The 23,368-nt window shown below is 42.8% G+C and overlaps 1 protein-coding gene across 2 annotated transcripts in view; it reads right to left on the bottom strand.

Moving 5' to 3' along the window:
* The window catches only part of SLC16A9 (solute carrier family 16 member 9), a 68,279-nt gene extending 46,463 nt beyond the window's left edge, over nt 1–21,816 (bottom strand). For both annotated transcript variants that reach the window (XM_079900002.1, XM_079900004.1), the window contains exon 1: nt 21,334–21,816. The gene's annotated coding sequence lies outside the window, so the exon portion shown is untranslated. The remainder of the gene's footprint in view (nt 1–21,333) is intronic.
* Nucleotides 21,817–23,368: the final 1,552 nt, after the last annotated feature.

Here is a 23,368-nt window from a genome sequence, read left to right as displayed (position 1 = left end):
AAGCAGTAATTTAAAAACTCCCAGCAGGGCTTCTCTGGTGGTGCAGTGGTTGAGAGTCCGCCTGCCGATGCAGGGGATACGGGTCCGTGCCCCTGTCTGGGGGGATCCCGCGTGCCGTGGAGCGGCTGGGTTCGTGGGCCATGGCCGCTGGGCCTGTACGTCTGGAGCCTGTGCTCCGCGGCGGGAGAGGCCACAGCGGTGGGAGGCCCGTGTACCGCAAAAAGAAAAAAAACCCAAAAAATTCCCAGCAAACCAAAGTCCAGGACCAAATGGCCTCACAGGTGAATTCTACCAAACATTTAAAGAGTTAACACCTATCCTTCTGAAACTATTCCAAAAAACTGCAGAGGAAGGAATACTTCAGAACTCATTCTATGAGGCCAGCATCACCCTGATACCAAAACCAGACAAAAATATCACAAAAACAGAAAATTACAGGCCACTATCACTGATGAACACAGATGCAAAAATCCTCAACAAAATACTTGCAAACCCAATCCAACAATACATTAAAAGGATCATACACCATGATTAAGTGGGATTTATCCCAGGGATGCAAAGATTTTTCAATATCTGCAAATCAATTAAAGTGGTACACCACATTAAAAAATACAAGAATAAAAACAATGTGATCATCTCAGTATATGCAGAAAAAGCTTTTGATAAAATTCAACATCCATTTTATGATAAAAACTCTCCATAAAGCCAGTACAGAGGGAACATACCTCAACATAATAAAGGCCATACATGACAAACCCACAGCTAAAATCATACTCAATGGTGAAAAGCTGAAAGCATTTCCTCTAAGATCAGAAAAAAGACAAGGATGCCCACTCTTACCACTTTTATTCAGCATAGTTTTGGAAGTCCTAGCCACAGCAATCAGAGAAGAAAAATAAATAAAAAGAATCCAAATTGGAAAGGAATAAGTAAAACTGTCACTACTTGCAGATGGCATGATACTATATACAGAAGATCCTAAAGAAGCCATTAGAAAACTACTAGAGCTCATCAATGAATTCAGTAAACTTGCAAGATACAAAACTAATATACAGAAATTTGCTGCATTTCCGTACAGTAACATAGAAATATCAGAAAGAGAAATTAAGAAAATAATCCCACTTACTATTGTATCAAAAAGAATAAAATACCTAGGAATAAATCTACCTCAGGAGGTAAAAGACCTGTGCTCTGAAAACTATAAGATGCTGATGAAAGAAATTGAAGACAACACAAATAAATGGAAAGATATACCATGCTCTTGGATTGGAAGAATCAGTATTGTTAAAATGACCATACTACCCAAAGCAATCTACAGATTCAGTACAATCCCTATCAAAATACCCATGGCATTTTCCACAGAACTAGAACAAATAATTTTAAAATTTGTATGAAAATACAAAAGACCCCAAAGAGCTAAAAACAATCTTGAGAAAGAAGAACAGAGCTGGAGGAATCAAATTCCTTGACTTCAGACTATACTACAAAGCTACAGTAATCAAAACAGTATGGTACTGGCATAAAAATAGACACATATATCAAAGGAACACGATAGAAAGCCCCAAAATAAACCCATATACTTATTGTCAATTAACCTACAACAAAGGAGGCAAAAATATACAATGGAGAAAAGATGGTTTCTTCAATAAGCAGTGCTGGGAAAACTGGACAGCTACATGGAAAAGGATAAAATTAGGACATTCTCTAACACCATATACAAAAATAAACTCAAAATGGATTAAAGGCCTAAAGCTAAGACTGGATACTATAAAACTCCTATAGGAAAACAAAGGCAGAACACTCTTTGACATACATTGCAGCAATATGTTTTGGATCCGTTTCCTAAAGTCAAGGAAATAAAAGCAAAACTAAACAAATGGAACCTAATTAAATTTAAAAGCTTTTGCACAGCAAGGACTCTCCTGGTGGCACAGTGGTTAAGAATCCGCCTGCCAACGCAGGGAACACAGGTCCAAGCCCTGGACCGGGAAGATCCCACATGCCGCAGAGCAATGAAGCCCATGCGCCACAACTACTGAGCCTGTGCTCTAGAGCCCGTGAGCCACAACTACTGAAGCCCATGCGCCCACAGCCTGTGCTCCACAACAAGAGAAGCCACCACGAGAAGCCTGCGCACCACAACAAAGAGTAGCCCCCACTCATTGCAACCAGAGAAAGCCCGCGCGCAGCAACAGAGACCCAACGCAGCCAAAAATAAATAAGTAAAATAAATAAATTTATTTAAAAAAGTAAATAAAAGCTTTTGCACAGCAAAGGAAACAATAAACAAAATGAAAAGACGACCTACTGAATGGGAGAAGATATTTGCAAATGACATGACTGACAAGGGATTACTATCCAACATATATAAACAGCTCATACAACTCAACACCAAAAATACAAAACAACCTGATATAAATATGGGCAGGGGCTTCCCTGGTGGCGCAGTGGTTGAGAGTCCGCCTGCCAATGCAGGGGACACGGGTTCGTGCCCCGGTCCGGGAAGATCCCACATGCCGCGGAGCGGCTGGGCCCGTGAGCCATGGCCGCTGAGCCTGCGCGTCCGGAGCCTGTGCTCTGCAAGGGGAGAGGCCACAACAGTGAGAGGCCCACGTACCACAAAAAAAAAAAAAAAGAGAAAAAAATGGGCAGGGGCTTCCCTGGTGGCACAGTGGTTGAGAATCCGCCTGCCGATGCAGGGGACACGGGTTCGAGCCCCAGTCCGGGAAGATCCCACATGCCGCGGAGCAACTAGGCCCGTGAGCCACAACTACCGAGCCTGCGCGTCTGGAGCTTGTGCTTCGCAACAAGAGAGGCTGTGACAGTGAGAGGCCCGTGCACTGTGATGAACAGTGGCCCCCACTCGCCACAACTAGAGAAAGCCCACGCACAGAAACGAAGACCCAACACAGCCAAAATAAATAAATAAATAAATAAATTAATTAATTAAAATGGGCAGAAGAACTGAATAGACATTTTTCCAAAGAGGAAATACAGATGGCCAACAGGCATATGAAAAGGTGCTCAACATCGCTAATATCTTTCACCGGCCATGGCTCACGGGCCCAGCCGCTCCGCGGCATGTGGGATCTTCCCGGACTGGGGCACGAACCCGTGTCCCCTGCATAGGCAGGAGGACTCTCAACCACTGCGCCACCAGGGAAGCCCAACATCGCTAATACCAAGGAAATGCAGATCAAAACCACAATGAGATATCACCTCACACCTTTCAGAATGGCTATCATCAAAAAGAATATAAATAACAATGTTGGTGAGGATGTGGAGAAAAGGGAACCGTCATACACTGTTGGTGGAAATGTAAGTTGGTGCAGCCAGTGTGGAAAACAGTATGGATGTTTCTCAAAGAAATAAAAATAAAACTACCATATGACCCAGCAGTTCCAATCTTGGGTATATATCCCCCCCAAAACAAAAACACTAATGGAAAAGATACATGCACCCCAATGTTCATAGCAGCATTATTTATAATTGCCAAGGTAGGAAAGCTACCTAATTAAGGGTCCATCAACAGATGAATGAATAAAGAAGGTGTGGTATGTGTATACAATGGAATACTATTCAGCCATAAGAAAGAATGAAATTTTGCCATTTGCAGCAACATAAATAGACTTGGAGGGCATTAGGCTAAGTGAAATAAGTCAGACAGAAAAAGACAAATACTGTATGATATCACTTATTTGTGGACTCTAAAAAATATAACTAGTGAATACAACAAAAAAGAAGCACACTCACAGATACAGAGAACAAACTAGTGGTTACCAGTGGCGAGGGGGGAGCAATACAGGGGTAGGGGAGTGGGAGGTACACACTACTGGGTGTAAGATAGGCTCAAGAATGTATTGCAGAACAGGGGTAATACAGCCAATATTTTGTAATAACTGTAAATGGAAAGTAACCTTTAAAAATTGTATAAAAATTTTAAAATTTTTAAAAAATAAAATCCCTAACGAAGTAAACAAAATATTGATCTTTTTTAAAAAATTAAATATATTCCACATATTATAAACCTCCCGTGGACAAGAAAGGAGAACATGAAGTAAAACAAACCATAATAAAATATCATTATTCAACAAAGTTCTATTATCATTAGTATAAAGGACAGCATGTCTCTTAAAGCTAGAATTTGTTTTGTTAAAGGGAAAGAAGAGTTAGGTAAATTCCAAGACATTTCCTTCGGAAAATGAAAAGGACTGCTGAAAGTCTACTTTTCACTCATGGTAAAATTTTAAGCTCCAATGTCTAGTACGGCATTCAGTTCGGTTCAAATGATGCCAAGTCTTTGTTATTTCCCTAACTCTACACTGGCTGAAAATTTCTATTCTCCCAGATATAGGATGTCAGAATTGCGTATTTGACATTTATGAACATTTAATGTTGACACAGAAGCTTCCTGTCCCTGAAATGTATGCAAATGTTCTGTACTATTTTTTGCCAAATACAGAGTGATTTACAACTGTCTGATCTTATTTTCAGTTAATAGCTGCGTCTTGCCTTTGTTCCCCCCATAATTATTTTTCTCTAAAAACTTCTTTCTGAATGTTACCTTTAAATATCTCATTAAAGAGTCCCAGATATATTTTCTACTTGAATTACAGAAGTAGGTAAAAACAGCAAATTTTTATTTGAATCTTAGACACTACCAAATTATCTGGTGCTGAATTGTCACTTTAATTGAGAGCCTAGGATCATGGACTACATCCTGGGAAAAAATGGTTGATTCCGAGTTGGTTTTGTCTTGATCTAGGCATCTGTGAGGAGCGTCAAAAGTCTGAATCATCCTGAGTTTCATGACCTTCCTTCAGTTACATTAATGCCACTTTTATTATGTGGGAAGCTCTAAACCATAGGCCAGGAGGTGGAGAATAGAAACGTTTCCATGCGGCTGGTGGGGATGAAAAGGCTGCCTCCACTTCGGAAAACAGTTTGAGGAGTGGGCATGGGGAATGACTGCTAGAGGGACAAGGTTTCTTTGGGGTGATAAAAATATTTTACAATGATTTTTAAATGTTTTAAAAGTAGATTGTGGGGCTTCCCTGGTGGCACAGTGGTTGAGAGTCCGCCTGCCGATGCAGGGGACACGGGTTTGTGCCCCGGTCCGGGAAGATTCCACATGTCACGGAGCAGCTAAGTCTGTGAGCCATGGCTGCTGAGCCTGCGCGTCCGGAGCCTGTGCTCTGCAACGGGAGAGGCCACAACAGTGAGAGGCCCTCGTACCGCAAAAAAAAAGTAGATTGTGGTACAGTTTGCACAACCCTTGAATAAAATCCACTCAACAGCACACAGTAAGTGGGGGCATTTTATCATATGTGAATTTTATCTCGATAAAGCTGTCAAAAGAAAACACATTCAAAAGCTCCTAGAGGGGCTTCCCTGGTGGTCCAGTGGTTAAGACCCTGCACTCCCGATGCAGGGGGCCCGGGTTCCATCCCTGGTTAGGGAACTAGATCCTGCATGCCGCAACTAAAGATCCCGCATGCCGCAATGAAGACCCAGTGCAATCAAATAAATAAATAAATATTAAAAATATTTTTTAAATATTAAAAAAAATTTTTTTTAGAAAACCACAAAAATGCCTAGAAATTATGTTTCAGTTCTGACTCCAGTACAGGTAACAAGTTTCTGCTCAAACGAAAGAGCAGACCTGCTCGGCCAGAACTGTTCTAGTGTTAGTATTGCTCTTCCCCTATTGTGCCTTTTGCCCATCCAGCCATGCATCATTTATTCTCCACCACCACAGTTTGGGAAAAAGGTATTCTGGGAATTGAGAGGAACAATTATTTGGGAATTCTAACAGAAATGTAGGTAAACAAATCATTCTTTGGGTGTTGTAATAAAAATGAAGGTAAGCAAATAATTCTTTGTGAATTCTATTAAAATATAAACAAACATACACTAATACATACTAAAGCTCATAGTTGAACATAAATTAATTAAATTTCATTTACTGGGAGACAGTATAAGCAAGGTAGTTAAGAGGTATATCATATATCACCTATATGTGGAATCTAAAAAAAGAAGTGATACAAATGAACTTATATACAAAACAGACTTATTACCAAAAAAAAAGATGTATAAATAATGATGTATAAGATGTATAATGATGTATAAATAATGAGTCCTCTTTTTATCACAGCTATTATTCCACTTCTACTTTCACTTTCCTATTTCTTAAGCACTTCCATTCTACCATGTGTCTGAGGGATGAAAAGTGCAGCATCTGCAGTTATCAGTAGCAAAAATGTCAACACTGTTATGACTGATTTTTGATAATTTATGAGTAATATAAAGCTTTAAAATAATATATAAATTCCCTCCGGGTCAAAAAACGTAAACTTTCAAGTGAACCTATATGTTGATTCATATATTAGAGAACAAAGTCACATTAGCACATTAGTCCTTCAAAAGTTATAGTCACTGGATCAATTTTGTCACTTTCCAATGACATTTCATAATCAGTGCAGTTTATGATTTCTCCTCTAAAGTAAAACAATTTTAGTTATATATCAATTTTTTTTATTATTTTTGGCTGTGTCAGGTCTTAGTTGCAACACTAGGGATCTTTCTTGTGGCATGCGGGATCTTTCATTGCGGCACGTGGGCTCTTTGTTGCGGCATACGGGTTTCTCTCTAGTTGTGGTGTGCAGGCTCCAGAGTGCATGGGCTCAGTAGTTGCGGCACGTGGGCTTAGTTGCCCGGCAGCATGTGGGATCTTAGTTCCCCGACCAGGGATCGAACCTGTGTCCCCTGCAATGGAAGGTGGATTCTTTACCACTGGACCACCAGGAAAGTCCCCAGTATTATTTTTTAAAGGAAAAGAAAGAGAACCCACCCTATTGTCCTTCTAAATTAACTATTAAAACTCTTTGTAAAATCATATTGTCATCCTTATTTTATATATACACATGCACATTTATATTTCTATATCTACAATTCTATAAGCATTTTCTACAATATTAAATAGCTATAAAAGAGAATGAACTCCAAATAATAATTTTAGTACAACTGTAAATCCCACTGTGGTAACCTAATCAGATTGTCTCAGAAGTCAAGAAAGGACTAAGCCACTTCAGACTCCTGGCATATTAAATAGTGCAGGGAAAAAAAAGCCTAAATGAGGATATAAAAATCAAGATATCTGTTTAATTTAATTTAAAAATTAATGCTATCAGGGACTTCCGTGATGGTCCAGTGGTTAAGACTCCATGCTTCCACTGCAGGGGCACAGGTTTGATTCCCGGTCAGAGAATTAAGATCCCACATGCTATGAGGCGTGGCCAAAAAAAAATTAATGCTATCAGCCAAAAAAGTAGAAACAACCCAAGTATCCAACAACTGATAAATGGATAAATAAAATGTGGTATATCTACACATGGAATATTTTTTTCCTTTATTATAAACTATATTTACCTTTTGGTCTCCAAGTTAACTGAGGTGGTAGGTAGTTTTATTTTTTGTATTTTTTAATTTTTTAAAATTTATTTTATTGAAGTAAAGTTGATTTACAATGTTGTGTTAGTTTCTGGTATACAGTAAAGTGATTCACTTACATGTATATATACATATTCTTTTTTATACTCTTTTCCATTATGGTTTATTATAGGATATTGAATATAATTCCCTGTGCTATAAAATAGGACCTTGTTGTTTATCCAGTCTATATGTAATAGTTAGCATCTGCTCATCCCAAACTCCCACTCCATCCCTCCCCCACCCCATCTCCCCCTTGGCAACCACAAGTCTGTTCTCTATGTCTGTGAGTCTGTTTCTGTACACAATGGAATACTGTTCAGCAATAAAAAGGATTGAAGTACTGACACATGCTACAACACGGATGAACCTTAAAAACACTATGCTAAGTGAAAGCAGCCAATCACAGAAGACTACATATTGTACGGTTCCCATTTATATGACACTTCCAGAATAGGCCAGTCTACAGAAACAGAAAGTAGAATAGCAGCTGCCTAGGGCTAGGAGGGTTGGGAGAAAATGAGAAGAGAATGCTGAGGGGTAGGAGGTTTCTTTTGGGGATGATGAAAATGTTTTAGAATTGATGATGGCTGCACAGGTCTGTGAATACACTAAAAATCATCAAATTGTACACTTTAAATAGATGAATTATAAGGTTTGTGAATTACATTTTAATAAAGCTGTCATTTAAAAATTAATGCAAACCCCAACTGAATACGTTTGTCAAAATTCATCATATTGTACACATAACCACTGGATTTTATTGTATGTAAATTACACCTCAATGAAGCTGATTTTATAAAGAAAAATAATTAATGTTATGAACACACACACAGTTCCAGTGACCGTATATATGGCCTGATTTGGAGATAAGATCAACAATATGTGTTTGAGGACTTTCATAAACGTAAGACCCCTCCCCAAGGCCAATGGCGGTCCTCCCCACCGATGTCCACACACCTCCCAACACACACACCCAGATTTTTGTTTCTTTTTGGCCTGACAGTTTCCTTAATGACCCCTCCAGTTCATGATTCTTTCATGTAACTTAACTAATGCAGACACAGTCACCTCCCAAGTTAGCTCATGATCACACCCAGATTTTTAACCCAGAAACAGGTTTAAACAAGGGCAATAAAATCAGATTATGTTTTGTTTATTCTGTTGTATTGTATCTCCTCAAAGGAAGCAGTAACAGAGCTTCTGTTTAAGTGCAGGAACAACTACACATCGTAAAAGAATCTAAGCAATGAAAATAAAACATAAATTCCAGGTTTCTGAAGAAAACGTCAGGGATCTTTCGCTGCTTTGTGTACATATAGAAGGACATATAGAAAATGATATGGAGGGCTTCCCTGGTGGCACAGTGGTTAATAATCCGCCTGCCAATGCAGGAGACATGGGTTCGAGCCCTTGTCCGGGAATATCCCACTTGCGGCGGAACAACTGAGCCCATGCACCGCAACTACTGAGCGTGCGCTCTAGAGCCCACATGCCACAACTACTGAAGCCCGTGCACCTAGAGCCCGTGCTCTGCAACAAGAGAAGCCACCGCAATGAGAAGCCCGTGCACTGCAACAAAGAGTAGCCCCCACTCGCCGCAACTAGAGAAAAGCCCGCGCACAGCAACGCAGAAAGAAAGAAGGAAAGAAAATGATATGGAGCAAGTTAACAACAGTTTCAATTGCTTGATAGTTTCCCTTTATTCCTCTTAGTTTCACCATAAAGACAGGGTAAAGAGGAAGAGAAGTTTTTCTAGTACCTGGTTCCACAGAGGTAGGAACTGAGTAATGGTTAAGATCATGAGCTTTGTTATTACATGTATATCTGGGTTCTGATCCAGTCGGCACTACTTACCATGTGCTTTTGAGCCAATTACTTAATGTTTCTGTGCCTCAGGCTTCCCATCTGTAAAATGGGATAATAGTTTAAAGTGCAAAGCTCGCTTACATGTGGAATCTTAAAAAGGGTACAAATGAACTTATCTACAAAACAGAAAGAGTCACAGATGTAGAAAACAAACTTATAGCTCCCAAGGGGTAAGGGAGGGGGGAGGGATAAATTGGGAGATTGGGATTGACATATACACACTACTATATATAAAATAGATAACTAATAAGGACCTACTGTATAGCACAGGGAACTCTACTCAATACTCTACAATGGCCTATATGGGAAAAGAATCTAAAAAAGAATGAATATATGTATATGTATAACTGATTCACTTTGCTACACAGCAGAAACTAACACAACACTATAAATCAACTATACTCCAATAAAATTTTTTTTAATTAAAAAAATAAAGTGCAAAGCTCAGTGCCTAGCACATAGCACTTTATTAAACATTACCTCTGATTTTGTAACTATAAGGGATTTCTAGGGACCTGACAGCCATTTTCTAAGAAGTAGCTCCTGGTTACTTAAACCAGAGCTCGACAGCAACTAGTTACTGAATCATTTATCAATCTAGGGCTTCTAAGACTTTTTGATCTTTAGTTATTTCTGAATACTTAGAACATTTAAACCAAGATCTGGATATTGGCAGACTGTAATTTGGAATGATTCAAAACTGGGGTTTACTACTAGGATTTTGGTTTCAAGTTTAGGAATCCCAGAATGTGCATTTTTAAAAAGGTCACCCTATGGGGAATTCCCTGGCAATCCAGTGGTTAGGACTCGACGCTTTCACTGCTGTGGCCCCAAGTTCGATCCCTGCTCAGGGAACTAAGATCCCATAGGCCGAGCGGCGCGGTCAAACAAAAACCAAATCCCCTATGATTCTGACCCAGGTCATCTATAGATACACTCCGAAAACTGTCGCCCAACCACAGTGGGCACCAGAATCATCTAGGAAGCTTTTAAACATCCCTGATGCCAGGTCCTACCACCAGCCTGCTCCGGGGTGGAGCCTAACCCTTCCTGCCAGTCTAATGTGCAGCTGGGGTGAGAATCACTGCCCTATAGGATAGAGCACCTTCTGACCAACTGTCCCATATTCATCCCAGTGGGGGACGGACACAGGTGAGGGAAGGAAGAAGATAAAAAGCAGCTGGCGGCAGGGAGTGAATGGACCAAGTGGGAACTCTCTGCTTGGGGCCCATCCACTCCAACGCAGCACCCAGCACTTGGCTGTCCTTTTAGCTCTACCCTGTCATCTATACTGTCAAGGACAAAGCTTACTTACCCGCCACCCTCTCTACTGATCATCACTTCTAGGTTTCAAATGGAAGCAAAAGCAAAAATTCTTATAGGAGTGATGACCATGGTGAAAGTTAATTTCCTGCTTTTCTATAAAAGGGGGAAAATGCAGGAGGGGATCAATGCAGAAGGAGATCATGATACAAAAATTAGAAGATGATTACATCCATTTATCTGTTTTTTTTTTAATGAAAACAGGAGAAAGTGGTATAAGACAGTATATCAAACAAGTAAACAAAAATAAAATACCTCCATCATGCTAACACACCTAAGTGAACTGAAAGGTTACAGGAAGGTAAGCATCTCTCTCCAAAGAATCAGAAGTTTACAAAACAAAAGAGCAGAATAATTGGACTGTCTCAGGAGAGCATGACTTTTATTTTTCTAAGCACCCTGGAGTGCAGAGGCAAAAACAAAGGAATGGACAGTTGCCTGCTCTCTCTTCACTTGTGACATTTGGTTCTGTCCCCAATGGTGGCGGCAATGCTATTAACCCCATCCTTTGATGTGGCAAGTCCTCAAAATCTGCTGGCTGGTTTCTGGCAAGGGAACGAGCACTTTCACCTTTGCAGCTCCAAACAGCGCAAACATGAACACCATTGCCAGCCAGGAGAGAAAGAAGTCTTTTCCAGTCTCTCCCCATTGTCCCAAATGGCCACGCCTGGGTGCACTGCTTCTAGAGCATCACGCAACCTCCCATAATGCCATCCGGCTGCTGCACAGCAGCCCAAGAAAAGCCCCAGGAGGAGCAGCTTCAAGAATCTGCAGGCAGCCTGTGCCGAGACAGTCGCCCCACTGCTCTGGGTCCAAGCCACATGCCCCGGCCAGCCTCTGTAGTCTCCAGCCGAGCAGGCATGAGGGCAGGAGGGGAAACTTTGAGAAGATTCTAACGATGATGATATTGTTAATGGTGATGATGATAGTTACAATAAAGCTGTCAACGTGACTATGATGTCACCTATCAATGTGGTCACATCAGCAAAACATCTCAAGTTAGGGGAACGGAGTGGGGGAGAAGCTGGGATCTTTTAGTAATGGTATTATGTGGTCCCAAAGGATGGTCAGAATTCCACTTTTCTGTTATATCAATAGTTACAGTTTCTGGGAATTCCCTGGCGGTGCAGTGGTTAAGACTCTGTGTTTTCATTGCCATGGGCTGGGGTGCAATCCCTGGTAGGGGAGCTGAGATTCCACAAGCGGCACGGCATGGCCAAAAAAAAAGATACCTAAGATCTTGTTTTCTAAACTAGTTCTCAGGAAAAAATGGTGACTCTATGGGCATCACAAAAGCAAACACGGGACCCCATTTTAAGGTTGCATCTCCACAGAAGCATGTTTCTCATCATCAAAACGTATACTTTGCAGGGGATTTCAAACCTGGCTGCACTGTGGAATCACCTTGAGGGCTTAAAAATGACCAGTGTCTGAGCCTTCTCTTGACCCATGAAGACAGGATCTCTGGGGTTGAGGCCAGGTTGCTAAAGGACTCCAGGTAATTTCCATGTCAAGTTCCTGACCGAAAGGAGTGCACCACCGCCCTAGCTTACATGATTGCTCTTCTTGGTGGACAAGCCTAAAATCAAAGACCTGACTGCTTTTAGTTATTTAAATTGATAGCTTTTATTTTTTAACCCACATCAAACATGGCTATGGAAAAAGATTTCAAATATCCTGAAATCCCAATGGTGTCATAATACTATCCTTTCTTAGGAATTCTCTAAACAGTGGAACTAAGAAAATTTCCAAGAATTAAATGTACTCTTACTTAGCCATATCAAGGAATAACTTTTAATTACCATTTTCTATTAACACTTTCTATGTATCAGACACAGTGCCAGGATTTTCAAACGTTATCTTTTTAATCTACATAAGATGTATTAGGAAGATATTAATAACCCTCCTTCTACCTGCAGTATAACCACAGGATTTTTGCTAGACTCTACTCAAGGCTCTCGCCATTTAACCCTAGCATTTATTACCTAATGCACGTTCATAACTGGTCTGTACGTCTGCATTCTTTTACTTTGGGAATTTGATTGGAAACCTTTTTTTAATGGATACTCTTTAACATAACTGAACATGCTAACATCCTTCAAGGGCTTACACTGGACAAGCTAATGTCTAAATAATAATGATAACTTGACCACCTCAAGCACCTTTGAGAATAATACACAGAGTACTGTGGTCTTCAGATCTTCTTTGGCCCTAAGTCCCAAAAGTCTTTACCAAAGACATTTCTATTTATTCATAAAAGTCTTTCAACGTTCCTGTAGCAGACACACACACACACACACACAAACCACTAAACACTACTAGTTAAATCAGTATATACACTCAGAGCCAGTATTCATCACTCCTTCTTCTATGTTCCCACTACATGTGGCTTGTGCCTCTCTTTTCTCTTTTTCTTATTTTATTTTTATTTTTTTTCCTGGCCTGCATTATTACTAGCCATTACTTGTCTTTCTCTTCACTATGCTGAAAATCCCTCAGGGTCAGGCCATACCTTATATTCTTTATGTTCTTTCCACATTCCTGCATGTAGTAGGCACTGAATAAATGTTTGCTGAATTTAACAGAAAAGGGTATTAAGCTATAGTTTGGGAAGCAGAGCAAAGCAGAGGCCTAGAGGAGTGTTGTCCGAACTCTGTGATGCATCGTGGGTCGTCAGATCAATTGTGAATTGTGAGCAGCACTGTTTAAAACTGAAATTCAGGGGCTTCCCTGGTGGCGCAGTGGTTGAGAGACTGCCTGCCAATGCAGGGGACACGGGTTCGTGCCCCGGTCCGGGAAGATCCCACATGCCGCGGAGCGGCTGGGCCCGTGAGCCATGGCCGCTGAGCCTGCGCGTCCGGAGCCTGTGCTCCGCAACGGGAGAGGCCACAGCACTGAGAGGCCCGCGTACAGCAAAAAAAGAAAACTGAAATTCAGACTCAAATGAAATCGATGAAAGCAGAAAATACAAGAGCACCTCCTGCATCATGGTAAGGGTTAAGCGCTACTTTGAAACTTGGCTTCAGTGTTTATACGTGTGCCTGTGTATGCAGGCAGGGTTGGGTTGTAAAACACATCACAGTCAAAAACACTGAATGCCCCTCGTCTAGAACATGGACCCTGGAGTCATTTTTCCTGAGTTCCTAGTTGAGGTTAGACCACAATTAATAGCAGACTATTAGTCATGTGACTTTCAGCAAGTTAAAAACCTTCTCAGTTTCTTCATCTATAAAATGAGAATAGAACAGGAAGAATTTCTTCCTCTTAGGATTTTTATGAGGAATATAGGAAATAAACTCTGTGAAGCACTAGGTGTGGTACTTGACACAGAGTAAATGTTTATAGGTATTGTTACTGTTGTGGCATCTTTTAAAGGTTTGCTTAGAAAAACCTGAAAGAGTTTTTCCCCCGCTCCAATTTCTCACTTCCCAATCGTTCCTCAACTCAATATTTTCTGGCTTGCACGCATCCAGACAAGAAAAATGTCCTTACTGTGGTTTTTGTTTAATTTCTAAGTGCAAAAGACAACCAAAGATGATTATTCCTGCCCTCTTGGAGCTTCTGGCCTGCCACAAATGGATAATGTGATTCAAAAATTATAAATAAAAATGAAAACATGATTTTACAAATCCATGTTTTGTTCATATGATATTAGGAATTTAGATCTTTCAATACCCAGCTAGCTACCTAATTCTTTCCATTTTCCTCTAAAGATCTGCAACGATTCAGCCCTAACCACCCCTCCAGGATGTCCCCAAACCTGTGCTTCCCAAGCCACTGTCACAATTCAGCCCTTAAGCTGGGCTCCTTCCCTCCTGTGTGCCTTTGACTCTTCGGTCGGACCAGCTGCTGCAGGGCTGTAATCCTTTCTCCAGCTCGCCTACTGGCAAACTCCGCCTCTTCTTTCAAGACTGAGCCTAAACGTCTCCTCCTACTTGATGCCATCCAGACCCTCCAACAGTTACTCATTCCTCCTCGAAGGTCTCACGATACTTTGGGCAATCTTTGCTCTTACTACTTTTATCACAACATGTTATTATTTGTTAAGGTATGTAGCCCACAAGCCCTAGCACTAAGTCCCTAGCACTGAGAACTGTACTTGGCAGACAGTGAAAGCTCAACAAAACTCTATAGAATGAATAAATGTATGAATGTGTAGAGAAGCTACTGACCTAAATCTCCTGTATATCAAAATGATTCATCAAACAGCTTTCATTCAACAAAAAGAATTGAGTACATTTGGAAGGCATTTGTGTATTTTGAAGAAAATGAATTGAATGCATTTAGAAGGTACTGTGGAGTGAAGGTGGTGTGGTCCCTGCTTCCTTGGCACTTAGAGCCCGCTCGCATCGTTGAATCTGAAAGGCTAGCTAAATACACGGGTAAACATAAAGTTGATTTTTTTAATTCAAAGTTTTTACCAATATAATATCAGGTGGTATGTCTTCAATGATCAGATAATTACCCGATTCTTTCAGGTTTGGGTTTTTTTAATTAATTTTTATTGGACTACAGTTGCTTCACAATGTTGTGTTAGTTTCTGCTGTACAGCGAAGTGAGTCAGCTATATACACATATCCCCTCTTTTTTAGATTTCCTTCCCATTTAGGTCACCACAGAGCATTGCATAGAGTTCCCTGTGCTCTACAGGGTTCTCACTAGATATCTATATCACACACAGTAGCGTACAAACGTCAATCCCAATCTCCCAGTTCATCCCATCCCCTTCCCTCCTCAGTGTCCGTAAGTTTGTTCTCTACCTCTGTGTCTCTGTTTCTGCTTTGGAAATAAGTCCATCTGTACCATTTTTCTAGAATCCACATACAAGCAATATTACATGATATCTGTTTTTCTCTTTCTGACTTACTTCACTCTGTATGACAGTCTCTAGGTTCAGATTAAATGTTAGACATCCAGAGTTGGTTGACACACTCTTGGAAGTGCAAGGGAGGGTTGACTCATCACTGGAGCCACGACAAGGACAAACTGTGGCTCAAAACTGTCATTGAGAGCCTTCTGCCGGTCCTCTGTCAGTCAGCTCAGTCACAATAAGGTATGTGGTTTCTCTGAACATGCCATGCTTCTTTTATTTACTCAGATGCTTCCTTCCCATTGTCAACGTCTGCTCTGAACTTTTCAGGTAGAGTCAGGCCCACTTGTTTGTAAAACAGCTCCCTGGCATAAAGGGAAGAACACATCGCATCCAAGAAACTCAGCTTTAAAAATAGTATATTAAAGAATTTAACCACACAGTTCTCCTAAGAACCGGTTATTAAAAAGAATTTGGGATTGCAATCACATGCAAGTCCACTAGTTTTGTTCTCATTTTATATTTTTGGATCCATATAAATACGCTTTTAAAAAAAAAAAGACCCTAAGGGATATGCTGTATATGTAATAAGTGATTCACTTTGCTGTATACCTGAAACAAACACAACATTGTAAATCAACTATACTCCAATAACATTTTTTTAAAAAGGGAATTCCCTGGCAGTCCAGTGATTGGGACGCTGAGCTTTCACTCTTGAGGGCCCAGGTTTGATCCCTGGTTGGAGAGCTAGGATCCTGCAGGCTGCGTGGCTTGGCCAAAAAAAAAAGAGGGAATGAAAAAAAAAACCTAAACTTCCGTATTAACGCATCTCACAAAAGTCAAACCCTTAACTTATTCACCTTGTTGCAATTCAAGGACATCCCCAGGTAGCTCTCTGTTAAGAAGAGAGACAGACTACATGGTGAAATCTTTCCAGGGTAAAGATAATGAAGATTTCTTTGTCTAAACACCATAAGACAAGCCTATAAATACACCTTGTCCAAGTGGAAACCCGGATCGATTTTCCAGCTGATTATTATCTCACATTGGGGTGAGAAGGAAGGAGCAGGAAGGAAAATATTTAGAGATCAGCTCTGAGTCCTCGAATTAAACCGCACTAATTGTCCCTGAAAGGGATAATTAACACAAGCAGTTAACTGCTGGGGCCTCTGAATTATGTCAACAGCATGGCCATCGAAAAAGGGCATTCTTTGACCTTAAAGGCCTTGTAAATCTATCACAGTCCAGCATTTGCCAAAGAGCTCTTCCAAAGCTATCACACTTGAGGTATGGTGCGTACTGGAACGTGTTTCAGCAAAGGAGAAATGGGTTAGAGCTCTGATGGACTGAGTGTAGGATCATGGAACTCTGAAGCCAGAAGGAAGCCTGGAAATCATCTAGCACATTGACAGCATACGGGCCAAATCTGATCTCTAGATCTCTAGAGGTGTTTTGTTTGGCCTGCCCAATATTCTATTCTATTCTATTTAGTTTAATCTATTTTATTTTATTTTTTGTTTTTAGCCATTTTGAATGAATTGCCAATGTCTGCACATCAAAAATCTGAATTCCCGGATTTTTTTGAAAACTCAGAAGATCTGGCAACACTGGGCCCTTGTTCTTATGTAACAATTGGCTGGAACTGAGTAGCTCTGGCCCTCGTTGAATGGGCATGTTCTCTCCAGTGCCTTCCACTCCTTCTCGTCTCCCTGACACAGGACGTAGGTCGACTTGTGTTGAGAGTCTCACCTGTGCTCTCCCTACCTCCCACGCCGGTCTGCTTTGCTCCTCTGTGATGCCCATCTGCCCTGGGTGAACCTTGTGAATATGCTATCCTCGATCTTAAGAACTCCTCAATTTCCTCCTCTGTACAAGGAGCCTGAGGTTTAGAGATGTCTTATTAGGGGAGAGATCAGCCTCAAGAGCCCTTACTGACCCATCCAGCGAATGGCCACCTATTTCCAATCCTGCTCTCAGGCTCAGAAGAGAAAATAGTGGAATTCGTAAATCATTCAGAGTCTGAGAAAAGATGAAAAGATCCAGAGATTTAACAGAGTCATTATAGGCAAAATGAGGGCCAGACACTTAGACGCAAGTTGGTAGCATCATTTCCCTTTATCCCACCCTCATATCATGCTATGCTGCCAGGCTCTTGTTTCAGCTTATCTTGATTCCACACAACCCACAGCCCACAAAGCTCGGTCCAAGTAGTAGTGGTGAAGTTCTGGTGAAGAAATCTCCGATGATGCTATCTACACTGGTGTGTCCTTTTGCTTAGTACGTGCTTTGCATAACTTGCACACGATTATATAGAATCCAATCTGTTGTCTGAATATACACTTTAGCATGTCGTGTACAAATGAGTAGATTTGCTATACCACTTTCAGAGTAAAAAAAAAATTAAGACACATGGTATTATATATGGGGTGCTGAAACACAAAAAGATCTGGTGCATTTGGGGGGATCTGCTGGGAATAGTGAAAAGAACATATGAGATTGACACTGTTCCAGGGAATCTGCCAGGTCTGGTCTTTGTATTTAAGGCTGCTATATTCACTAATGCTTTTCTCATCTCATATGCCATCTCTTCTCAAAGAGCTTAAGAGTTTCCTTTGAGTGGGTCATAAAAGTACAAGATCATGTAACAGTTTGAAGATGTGTTAAAACATTGAAATATGTGCCATTATTGAATCTGTAAAGTACAATTAATCAGAATGATGGCTAATGTAATGGATAACGGTGACTACAGTTAACACACTGTGTTAAATATCTGAAAGTTGCCAAGAGAGTAGATCTTAAAAGTCCTCATCACACACATGAAAAAACTGTAACTATGTGTGGTGATACATGTTAAATAAACTTACTGTGGTGATCATTTTGCAATATACCCATATTTAGAACCATTGTGTTGTACACCTAAAAGTAATATGTTATATGGCAACTGTATCTCAATTAAACAAATAAACTAAAATAAAATCAGAATGCTGGGAATGTGGATGCAAAGAAAAAACAGAGAACCACTTCTACATGTAGCAGGCCCAACTGCTAACTACTATTAATAACAGGTATCATATAGTATGCCCCTGCCCAAAGGATAGGCTCTCGAGACAGACTTTCTGGGCTCAAATCCTGGTCATGCCATTTACTTAGCCGAGTGACCTTATTAAAATTCTCAGATTAAGATAAAAATTATGCCTCCCTAGATAAAATAAGGTATGTGGTTCAGTTGACATACCGTGTTTAATCAAGATGAATAATAATAATCATTATTATTATCTGTAATTGAAACAGTGAACAGAAAGTGACTTTACCCTGCATAGTGGCTCAGGAGAGCGGAGGTGTTTTCCTATCCAAAGTTTTAATCAAACTAAAAGTTGTTATACCATAAGATTACAGATTCAGAGGGAAAATAACTGTTGGATTTGAATAAAGCATTGAAGGCTATCTGAAACACATTATTACTCTTTTACATTTATAGGAAGCAAATACTATTAAGATTTTATTCATTGACTTCTTTAGGGAAAGCTCACAAAATTGAACTTCAGGGAATAAACCACAGTTAAGGACGTTAACGATGTTGGTATAAATACAATAATAATGTTCAATCATATTTTAATTTCTTAGCATGGCTTGCCACGTCCTCCATAATCTAGCCCCATCCGACCTCCCAGCCTTATCTATCTTAAATTCCAGGCTCCAGCCGCTCCAAACTGCTCTGCTACCTTGGAACACACCAGACTTCCAGCAGCCCTCATTTCCATCAAGAAAATCCTCTTCCTTCTTCAAGTGCCGGCTCAAATGCTACACTCACCACGCAACTTTTCTCAGTTCTTAACCTTGAATAAACCTCTCCTTTTCTCTGCCATTCAGTAGCACACTATTGATGTCACTGCCATATGATTCCATTTTTACTATCTTGTATTATAGATATTTGTAAACATGCCTGTCTTTCCCACCAGACTAAACTCTTTGAAAGCACGGGTCATGTGTTCTTTCCTTGAACTCAGTTTTAAGTCACAGGTTCAATCTCATTATCTGCAGGGAATACCCTGATGTCTGCAAAGAACCTCCCAAAGAAAAGGCCAACTAGCTCAAAATATATGCATTCTTGCAATCTTTAATTAAAATTAAAGTCACTAGGTGATACTTTCTTGTAAAGCTATAGTTAAACCAGCAAGACATTGTTTCTTTTGTACTTTCCTACTGGCTTTCTATACCCAACTGCACTGTATGAATTAAGCTCAAGAGATAGCTCGCTTCGAAAAAAGACTACAAAACCTAGGGGTTCAAAAGATTGAGGTGAGAAAATAAAGCTTGAAAATCTGACTACATCTAATTGTCATCCTCTAGCACTAGTTTCATGACCAGGTCCACCCCCAAAGCACCACCATCTGCCCTGATACAGATTCAGACACCCATCACCACCATCTTCTGAGTCGCAGTCAGAAATCAGAAAAGATTTCCTAGTGTCCTGATCTACCCCTGCATATCTTTTGTCCTTTTCTATATTCATCCCACTGACAGGAAGGGTCCTTGTTACCCCTCTTGCCTACTCACAGAAGAGAAGAAACAGAGAAGGACGTTCTTAGGCAGTCAGTGCAGAGTTGTTGCAAAATTGCAGGTTAAGCTATTTTATCATGTCATTTCCACTTCCCAGGGCCTTAAAAAAATATTTTTTTTTCTAGCAATGATATGAGTAACCCTGTTATCTGGATCCACGAGGTATTTAAAAGAAGGTGTAATCCTACCATGAATAATTGGTGCTTTCACTTCAGAATCTTCTCTATCTTCCTCAGCTGTTCTGAACCAGCCAGAACAATTCCTCACAGCTGAAGCCAACTCAAATCTAAGACACTTAGGACATAACCAAATGAACAGGATTTGACGGGACAGCTGAAAATCCTACTGAGGGGAGGGGGAGGAACCCACCTGCAATCTGAACTAGAATCCAGGTAATTCAGGATTACACCCAAAACTGTGACCCAGGAGATTGACCCAAAAAATATTATATTAAATAACTTACTATGTAAGTCATATGCATATTTAGTGTAAATCCTACCTAAACCTCCGGGATGGATGGCCTTGGGCTAGATTAGACAAGGCATCCTAAGAAACACTGATCTGTTTTTGATGACCAAGGTTTTAAGTGGTTGTTAGTTCCCTCCAAAGCCTCTGGCAGCTGCTGAAGCTAGAGCAGGTTGCCTGGGGAGAGCCACAGATGGAGCGTGAAGCATCAAGTCCTCCCAAGTTCCCGCTCTGTGTCCAGGTGGCCGAGGCGCCCGTGCCTCCTGCGCTCGCCCGAGCTGCGCGCTGCTTTCCTCCCAGCTCAGGAGCCCCCCGCGGGCGCCCCCAACGCGACCCTCCCGGGGACACCTGCGCGCAGCAGCGAGGCCTCGCTGCCCTCTGGGAAACTGGGGCTCACCTGGGTCGCTTCCCCCCACCCCCTACTCTGCCACCAGCAGTCCGAGAGGCTGTCTCGGGAGTCCCGGAGCAGATGTCTTCCCTGAGCCCAATCCGAGGGCACCGGCCTCCCTCCAGGACTCCCTTTCTCCCCTCTTCCAACTCCGTGCCAAATGCCGCCCTCGGAGCCCCGGGAAAACTGGCCCACCGCGGAGAACGGGTGGCGGGGGTCATGGGGTGGGCGCAAACGCACCGAGGACACTCTCAGTCCCCGAGACACACACTCCCAACAAGGAACCGGTTCCGAGCTGCTCGGCCGTGGATGGCAGGGTCGCCTCCTTCTACGGCTCCGAGACGGAGGAGGTGCTTCTCGCCTCCGGGAGGCTAGGCAGACGGGCGGCCGCCGACCACTGGCACCCTCCCCGCGAGCTCCAGCCCTTTACCTGGGTACCGGCCTCGGCGGGTCTCCGGGGCGCAGCACAGGGCGCAGTGCCCCGGGCGGGTGGTGCGGAGAGGACCGCGGCCGCCGCTCTCCCCTGCAGCTCCGGGCCTGCCGGGCGGCTATTTATCCGGGGGCCCGGCCCCGGCCCCTGCCGGAGTATTGGGCAATCGGTCCCGCTACGCGCTGCCCCGCGAGCCGCCGCCCTCTGCCCCCGCCGAGGCCCGCGGCGGCGGCGGGGGCCACGTGGAGGGAGGGAGCCGGCCCCTCCTGTGGACTCCACCTTCTCGTCGTGGTCCTCCTCCTCGGGAAGTTATTCCCTGTGTTTCCCCCCCGCCCCGTCTCTCTTCGTTGCGGGGCACCCCGGCCAGTCTGAACCGGTTGTGACTGAGTGAGCGGGGAAGGAGAAGGAGGCGGAGGAGATGGAGGTGGAAAAGCGGGCGGTAGGGGCGCTGCTCCCGCTCTCGCGGCTCCCGGCCGGGCCGGGCCGGCCAGGAGGAGGGAGGGCACTGCGGGGGCCGCTGCCCGGGCCCAGCTCCGGCGCGGAGCCACCAAGGCCGCGGGATAGCGGGGCACCGCCGGCCACGGGCCCTCTCGGTGCGCGCACGAGCGCGTCCCCCGGCGCCGCTGCGCCCCGCCGCCCACCGCGTGCCCGCGCCGGCCCGCCCAGGACAGTGTGCATTTGGAGAGAGCCCGGGTCTGAGGATGAGTGCGAGTCTCCCCGGGTCTCCCAGGTTCCTGGACGGCAGGGCGCCCTCCTGGCCGGAGCTGTATCCCCAGCTGGCAGTGATCCCAGAGAGACGGGCACCAGAACTTTGTGGAGTCGGTGCTCCTGGGCAGTGAGGAGTGAGGATGCCAACTGCTGCCCTTTGTGACAGCTCTATGGGAAAGGGGGGCGCCCCTGAAGTGCACATAGTGTGCTGAGGGAGAGAGGCTGCATCTGAGGACGTTTAGTCTGTATGGCAGGTGAGCTGTACTAACAATACACTCCTATCTTTAGCTGAAAGGTAATGAGCGTGAGGGCTGAGATTCCCACAGTCACTGCGGCAGACTGGGGACAGTCCATAGGTGGGTACCTAGGGCTTACCAGGTGTGGCAACCCCGTAAAATGATGTGCACTTTTTGTGTTCCTGCGTATATAGGTCTTTCTGAGAAGGGACACCATATCTTCTACCAGCTTCTCAGAGGGGGCTGGGACCACCCATCACCGAAATGAACATTTCCTTTAGACACTGAACCTCCTCTAATTCTGACCTAGACAAAGACCCTACACCTTGCAAAGGGTTGGTTTCTGAAGTCCAAATGAAGCTGCATAAGCTTCCTGAGCCGCGGTTCTTCATCTTGCACGTGTCCAGAAGTCTATGTGAGATGAAAGTTCCCAAAACACCTGTGGACCCTGGCCACGCTGGCGAGTGTTCTTACAGGTAGGAAAATAGCAGTTGATCTATTCGTCTCACATCATTCCTTTCCACTCAATTTACCGCCTTCCATTCAGGTTATGGGGAAAAGAATGGCCAGTGCTAGTTGATACTATTTTGTTTTGTCCTCAGAGGGAGAAAGATTAGAGGGAAAAAAGTAACAGTAAGAATCAGAGGAAGGTGGTCCCAGAAATAGTTTCTGGAAGGAAAAGTGGAGAGGGGATACAATGGGGGCTTCTCATCCTCTTCTATTTCTGACCTGGTTTGCGGTTACTCAAGTGTGTTCACTTTGTAATAATGCATTGACCTGTACACTGATCATTTGTGTACTTTTCTCTACTTGTTTTGATAAAAGATATTTTTAGAAAGCTTTTTCTTTGATTCAGATACCCCCTAACCACCTGAGCAAATATCTTGATAGTTGGTCGAACCAATCAATGTATATGAAATTACATTTGGGGGACAGGGAAACCCTGCGTGTTCACCAGTGGGTTTCTGAAGTTGCCATGTCCCTGTTCTCATCTCCACCGAGTTTTCCCAGATTTCTTATAAAGAGAATGTATGACCAGCATTCCCCTGTTTGCTCAGACAGTCCACGCCTATCAACTGAGAACTGAAAAT

This window comes from Stenella coeruleoalba, assembly GCF_951394435.1.
Source record: "Stenella coeruleoalba genome assembly, chromosome: 16".
Classification (NCBI taxonomy): domain Eukaryota; kingdom Metazoa; phylum Chordata; class Mammalia; order Artiodactyla; family Delphinidae; genus Stenella; species Stenella coeruleoalba.
Note: the sequence above shows the minus strand (reverse complement) of the source record. Positions and strands in the feature narration are given on the sequence as shown.